Source organism: Belonocnema kinseyi, chromosome 4 (assembly GCF_010883055.1).
Source record: "Belonocnema kinseyi isolate 2016_QV_RU_SX_M_011 chromosome 4, B_treatae_v1, whole genome shotgun sequence".
Taxonomy (NCBI): Eukaryota; Metazoa; Arthropoda; class Insecta; order Hymenoptera; family Cynipidae; genus Belonocnema; species Belonocnema kinseyi.
The window spans coordinates 59,068,608-59,076,781 of record NC_046660.1 but is presented as its reverse complement, the minus strand read 5'-3'; positions in this window follow the sequence as shown (position 1 = coordinate 59,076,781).

Here is an 8,174-nt window from a genome sequence, read left to right as displayed (position 1 = left end):
AAATAAGTGAATGCAACTGGTTTCGTGCGGATTAAAGGCCATTCTTTAAGTCATTCGCACTAAATTTAAACAATTTATCGACCAACGGAGTTTTTTCGCTAAATTAATAAAAGTTAATAAATAATTAATTATTGCAAAATCAATTATTATAAAGAAATATAGATATCAGGTATTTTTTGTAAACTAAATCAACTTTTTTATGGGATTAATCACATATTACTTGGAAATAAAAGCTAAATATATTTGGCCGCCAAATGAAAACTAATAATTGTTTAAACAACCTTAATTAACAAATGCACTATTTGGCTATTTCTGTAGGTACACACTTGATTTTTTCGATGCAATTAGCTATAAATAAATAACTTCTAAATGTTTTAGAAAATTTTGATAGCAGCTAACAATTTATTATTTTAAAGAACAATTTTCCAAGCGAATTGTTGTCATGTGATGTACTTATGAATAAAATAGCGCCTTTTTCACGAAATCAACAGCTAGTTATTTAGCAATGATTTTTCGCTATGAATTGATAACATTTGATAATTGTGTAACATAACGTAATTCATAAATGCTTTATTCGTCTTTTTTCCAGCATTTAAACTTGTTTCTTTTGCGTGTAATCAAAAAATAATAACACATCTTTTATCAACTTGTGGCAAGGAATTATTGCTAATTAATTTAAATTATATTCCGCAAGAAAGAAATTTTATTCAATGGAAAGAAAGGTAAACCTTTCAACAAATCTAACCGATTTTTCGTAAGCAAGTCACAAGCAGACGTCGCACAATCAACCAGATGCTATAAGTGCGGAAAATCACACCCTTTATCACATACACAGAGCTTAGAGGTCTCCGTGTAAAGCAGCGTATTCAAGGGAAGATCAACTCAGTAGAAAATTTAGCTCTCGTCACAGCGCTACAGGAACGACCAAGTCAGTAGAAAGTGCAGCTATTGTCACAACGCTGGCATCACAGTCAGGCTAGGAGGTGCTTTTGGAATCAGCAGTATTCAACATCCTGCATCAACGTGGCAGATCGTTCACACGTCGAGCATTGCTAGATAGGAGTTTGACCTCAAACTTCATGACATCCTGCTTGAGTCAAGATCTGCGATTAAGGATTCACGAGCAAGACATCGAGATCGGCGCAATAGGTGGCACATGCATTCAGACAACCTATTACACAAAAGCAACAATTGATTCCAGATTCAACTGATATTGTGCTATCTTAAATTTTTTGGTAATGGACGAGGTTACCTTAAACTAGCAGATCCAGAGTAACACTCAGGCGACGAGGTTGACATCGCTATCAGAATTAACCTCTTCTGATATCTAATTTGCGTGGAACGAATTAGGCTAGGTTGAGGACTTCCAATGTTCTCAGCCTTACCAGATTGAATACTCAGATTGAGTAATTCTGGAACATTGAAGAATCTTTCAATCATCATCCTATCTTATTATCATAGGAAGCTCGGTGTGAAGAGCTATTCAAAAAAAATGTTGACAGAGACAATGACGGCAAGTTTATCTTGAGATGACCATTTCAAGGCTAGCCAGAATCCTTGGGCGATTCATTTCACATGGCCCAAAAAGTTTGGAATCTGTTAAGAGGCGCTTCAGACGAGAACCACAGCTAAGGGAATTATATTCCGCATTTACGAAGAAATATCAAGAATTGGGTCACATGACAACATTAAATTGTAAGTCCTCACAAGGTCATCACGTAAAGCATTATATTTCTTGTCATGCAGTTTTAAGGTCGGACTGCACGACAACAAAGTTGAGAGTCGTCTTTAACGGATGAGAAAAAAGTACGTCCAGCAAGCAGCTAAATGACGTATTACTTGTTAAGCCTACTGTTCAGGAAGATCTCTCACTGGTGTTACGTTTGAGACTTCACCTTATTGTCATCACTGGGGACATCCAGAAAAATTACAGACAGATGTGGATTCATCCTGACCATTGCAGCCTGCAGTGCATTCTCTGGCAAAAACATTGTAAGGAAAAACTCATTACCTTTCAGCTCAACACGACCTCATACAGTACAGCAGCAGCTTCCTTTCTGGCAACAAGGTGCTTGAGAGAGGTTTCTAAGAACATCAAAGATGGCAACCCAGTATCCGGAAAATTGATGGCAATTACTACATGGAGGATATGACCGCTGGTGCAGACTTCATCGAAGAAGTCTAGAACTTAAGCACTCAAGTCTCTTCAGCATTAGAGAATGTAGCATTCAACCTTCAGGAATCTCAGTGAAAACGTTATTAAGAAACCTTCAGTGATCTCAACTTATCTTAATGACTTATTCGATGCATCAGAAAAGGCGTACAATGCTTGCATCTAGATCCGTGCTATCAATAATTCAGTAGCGAACTCGGTAAGACTGCTGTGTGCAAATTCAGTAGAAGCACACTTGAAGCAAAGGATTCTTTTCAGCCTTGAACTCTTCGCGATAGTATTGCTAGCAGAACTTTTGCAGAATTTCGCAAAATCACTGAAGGCAGTATGCCATCGTATTTCTGGACTGATTCCAAACTCGTTGCAACATATTAAGCTGACGAGCAAAGCCGTTGGATTACATTAATTGGTAATCGGGTCAGCCAAATTCAGCAACTGACAAATGTCAGTCTATAGAGACACGCATCTGGTAGCAGCAATCCAGCAGACATTGTCTGACGAGGTGTTTCGCGAGTGGAACCTATTGATAATAAGCTATGGTGGACTGGACCCTCATGGCGCAAACCTAATTCAGACTGCTGACCTAAGGAAGGACAGACACCGAACGACTTACCAGGATGAAGAAAAGCATCCACGTGTTATCTCAGTGTACCAAAATGGCCCAAGGTTGATCGTTTCTCTAATCTCAATGATTTATTGCGAGAAACTAGTTTTTGCTTCTATTTCTAATAAACTATCGCAGGATAAACTAGAAAAGTGTGCAACGAGACCATCACCACGGACGAGATGCATTTTGTTTAGACAGTTGGCATCAGCCAACGTGAGGAGTTCGCCGCAGTGTTTGCTTGTTTGAAGAAAGAACGTTCTATCTATTGCAAAAATCAACTGCTGGCTCTAAATCTATTCATTGATCCAGAAGGACCGCTGCGTGTTGGATTAAAAATTCTTATTTTTTTTTTGGTCTAAAAGTCATATTTCTTTTTAAAAAATACATTATTTGTTCAAATTCATTCTCTTCATCGGATATTAAACTGTTTTAAATAAAAAATTCATCCCTTTGAATAAAAATTCATCCTATTTGGTTAGAAAGTCATCTTTCTTATTTAACGATGAAATTTGTTCATGAAAATTGAAATTTCTCAGATCTTTGCAAGTTAAAAGTTAAAGTATTTTGTTAAAAAAGTGATATTTGTTCGTAGAAAATTCGTTGTATTGCATTAAAAATTTATTCTTTTTATAGAAAATACAAATTTCCTATTTGATAGTACAATTTGTTGCTAAAAATTCATCTTTTGAGTTTAAAATTATAATATCCTGTTTAAAAATTACCTATTTAATCGAAAGTTAACATGTTTTTAAACCAAAATTTGTCATTTTGATTGAAAATTCATGTTTCTTATTAGGAAATTAATTTTTAGTTGAAAATTCAACTCTCTTTGAAAAAAGTAGTTTTTTCAGCTTCAAAGTTCAACTATTTGGATTTAAGTTAAAGTACAACCTCTGGCTGGTGAAAAATTCAAACATTTGGTGGAAAACTCACCTGTGCAAGTTAAAAATTCAACTATTATGTTAAAATTTATCTTTTTTTTTAATTTTAACTGTTTTGAAAAGAAGACTTGTCCTTTTGAATTGAAAATTAACATTTTGTATTCAAAAAGTCATCTTTCTTATTTAAAAATAAACTTTTCTGTTGAAAATGGAAGCATCGACAAAAAAGATTCTTCTTTATGGCTTAACAAGTCAGCTGTTTGTTTTTGTTCAAATTTTATTCTTTTTTTCCGAAAATTCGAACTTTTGGTTGAGGATTCCTTTATTTTTTGAAAATTCGTCTCGTTTTGTTGAATTCCATTGTTTTTCGTTAAAGACCAGAATATTATAACACTTTTTTACTAGCCCTCCAATTCTAATAATTGTTACCTTGTTCTAAGTTAAAATTAATACTCATGTATTGTTATTGAAATTTAGTAAAAAAAAGTCATAATATTAACTTATGTGGTAATGCTGGGTAATCAGTAAATGAAGAAATAAATTACAGCGGCTTCTGGCAAAATAATTTGCAAAATATTTAGTAATATTTGTTAAATTATTTAAGTCTTCAGAAAATCACTGAAATCTTTCAAATCTATCCGAAATCTTTGCGAAAGATTTTAAAATCTTTGTGAAATCTTCATTAAATTTTTGGTAAATCATTGCAAGTATTTCGGTAATCATTAAAATATTTGCGAAAACATTGTAAGTACTTTAGAAATTCATGCCAAATTTTTTTAGATATTTGGTAATATTTGGCAAATCTTTGAAATCTTTGTGAAATCTTTTAAACCTTTGGGAACATCTGTGAAAGGTTTGAAATCGTTGTAAAACGTTTAGAAAATTATTCCAATCTTTTTGAAATAATGGCGAAAGATTCGATCAAATACTAAGAAAATCTTTTTTCATTAAAAAAAAATCTCATTGCCACAAAAATGATTTTGCCGGCGAATTTCGAAAAAATATTGGACCAAACAAAGAAATGGTGTTTTTTTATTAAATTCGACTTTGGCATTTCTGTGGTGATGGAAATTTTTCTTTTAAACCTTTTAATTTTGGAAATTTGTTTCGAAAACGATGCAAGATACATTGGAAGAGTGAAAAGTTTCGCCTTGTAAAATTCTTTAAATTAGTATACTATTTTTGAGCATTTTCTCAAATCCTTCGTTTACAATAATGTAAAAGTGAGAAAAGAAAATTTGAATATCTCAAATGGATCAAGAGTTATAATAATTAGAGAGTTATAACAAAATTAAAAACTTTCACAAGACTTATTTTACATTACATAACAGTAATGTAAAATAAGTCTTGTGAAAGTTTTTATTTTTTAAATTAAGAGTTATACAACTCACATTTCAATTTTTGAATTTTTTTCTGAAGTTGTACTTTGATACCGAATCTTTTTGATACTAATAGCGTTTATTTTCTTATTTCAAAATCCACCGGACAATTGAAAAAAAGTTAAAATTGACAATTTCCTCAAAAATCCTACCTTCAAATTTTTGGTCATTTTTTTTAACTTTTAATTTGATAATTAGGGATCTTGTGAGTTTGATGCTTGCTAGTTAACTTTTGTAGCCAGAAGAATGCTTTTTACTTAGAACCGAATTTTCTACTTTTCCTTGGAAACAATGCCAGATACGAAAAAATGTTAAAAGTAGAAACGTTTTAAAAGTATTTCAAAGAATAATAAAGGGGTTGTTTTCCAGAAAAATTTCTTTTCTGTGCTTTTAAAATTTAAATAAAAAATGAAGAAATTTTTTCTGGAGAACTCCACCTTTTTTATTCTTCTGAATATTTTATCAAAGTTTCTACAAATAAAAGAAGGTATCTTATCAGCAAAACTTGGGCTAAGTAGTTTTGAGGATAGAACTAGTTTTCGCACGCAAGTATGAGTGCGCCCATGGCGCGCGACTATTGGTCCTCGCGCTTTGCTCTCGATAATGTATTTACCTCACGCTATGCACTCGATCGTTGTGCACAGAGTTTTTGATAGCAAAGGTGAAAGCATCGACAATAGTAATTAAGTGATTTTGAATTCTCTTTTGTTAAAGCTCTTTCGGCCCTAGCGAACACATTCTCATAAAGCATCTCATGCTTCGCACTCGTTTTTATCCCTGAAATTTTACATTATTACCATAAATGTATATTATTATAATTCATAACTTGCATTGGTATTGAAACAGATAAAGTTTCATGGTCCCGTTTTGAAAATGCGCATTCTCTAAAAAAGGATCTGTTATTAAACATTTTATTGCAGTTTTTGCCGTTTTTTAACGTAAAAATTAAAATTCTTGGTTTTTCAAGAAAATTTAAAAAGTTGTCAAGATAATCTTCTCTCCTTAGGGATTTCGAGACCTTGTTGTTGGTGGGAGGTCTTACGGGTTTCACCGGACTATAGTCCAGAATAGGTGAAACAGAGAAGCTGCGTCGCGAGGTGCAGCTGCTCTGGGGATCTGACGGACTCCGATCGGTGGGATCTAAACGAAGGAGCGGCGCCTTCAGGTGTTACTGGAAAAACACGCTGAAATATCGAGAGTGCGAGTGCTCATGCTCCCGAAACCAAAATTTGATCGCGGTGTCGAGGGCTGCATGACACTAGGGTCAACTAATATTTGAAAAATCCGGCCTGCAGCCCTTAGTAGAAGCGGTCAAGCGGGGGTCATAAAGGAAATATCTTAACGGGGGACACTAGTTCGAATCCCATAGTATTTAAACCTGCCCCCTGCACACGGGCTTGGCAGGTGATATTTTCTAATCCCCTATCTTTTCGTAGGACTATCATGTTACAAGTTCATGAAAAACAATTAAAAAACAATGAGATGCTCTTTTTGAAACCATCCTTTAACCCATTGCAAAAAGCGGTAGGCACAGTAGGGGTAAATCCACTGGGATCGGTGCGAAGTAATGAGACTAGTGACAATTCTGGCGTGAAAATAGAAGAGCAGCTAATGGTGTTTAGAAGAAGAGACAGCGCGACGCGCGTCTCTCAAGCAGCAGCTAAGATAACGAAGCTGCACCTGCAACAATTCATTAGGCTTATTTAATGAGCAATAGGAAAACGGGCTTCAAAGATACCCCCCCCCCCCCCCCCAATAGGAAGCTAAAACGGTAGAAGGCTCTGGAATCACGGGGCCTTACTTTCGCACAGATGGCTAACAATGCCTTGGTAAAGGTTGTCGTTGCTTTGGGTTATCCTGAGACCTATCTAGCTCTAAAGGACCTATGCAGGCTGAGGGAGGAAACCTCTAAGGAGATTGATGCGTTACCCCGCAAAGAACGCGCCCCCAGATTCAACAAACATCTTTACCAGGTGGGGGGCTATCGTGGTCGAGGCCACGGATATTCGGTCAAGAGATTGGTTAGCAGAGGGAAATCCTACTTTTAGGTTCAAAGAGGGACTAAATTTGGAGCTCAGGGAGACGTAATGTCTGAAAAGGTACCGTAGAGCGAACGTCCTGATTCACGGAAACTTCATAAGTCCAACGATCTTTCTGGGGCGCCTGAGCTTCCCGAACCCGACTCCGAGAACCGATTCGTGGAAGGTATACTCCGACAGGCAGTGATCCAGGCACAAGGGAAGTGCCTGGATCCTGGCAGGCGGATTTCCTGAACCGGTCATCAGAGCTCGAGCGGCTCTGTATAAACGGCCCTACTTAAAAAGAGGTAGGGTAACCTTCAGGGTGACCTCACAGGCCTCGGCTTAGTCGTTCAATGGCTGAGACGGGAATCTCCATGATGCTTATTCATTTGCACTACAGAAAACGCGCTTCGGCGGATATAGCCAGGCGCATGTGAGTGAGGCAGACAGGGCTCGTTCTAATCCAAGAACCCTGTCTATACAGGGAATGGATTAGCAACTTGTCGGTGTGTAGCAAAATTAATAAGACGCCATGAGAACAGAATTCCTCTGCTGTTGGGATGTGATGTGAACTCCCACCATACGGTGTAGGGGCGCACAAGTATCAAAGACTGAGGAAAAGATTTAATCTAATAACTGGCAGGCACTGATATAAGGATTCTAACTCAAGGTGACACACCCATATTCCACATTAAAAATAGGAGTGAGGTTCTCGATCTGACTATGCTCGGAGCGGCTAAGGAGTAGAGTAGGGGACTGGAAAGTCTCTGATGAGGAGCCTCTCTTGGACCACAAATTTAACTTCTTTCAACTCAACCTCTGTAAACAAGTGGTTTCAAAAATCGGAAACCCTAGAGATACACTTTGAGACTTACATAAAGAGGAACGCAGAGGAAGACTAGTAGAATTCCCCGCAAACTACGGCACCACAATTAAGTCTAGGAAAGGGGCAGAATGGTGGAATATGCACCTGGAGAAACTCCACAAAAGGACAAGAGTGCTGTGCAATAAGGCAAATAGAAGTAAGTTGCATTTAGACTAGGACATCTATAAGGCCGTGGGCTCCTTCTGCCCTTTTAAATCAATAGGGGCGGATGGCATGTACCTAGTGTT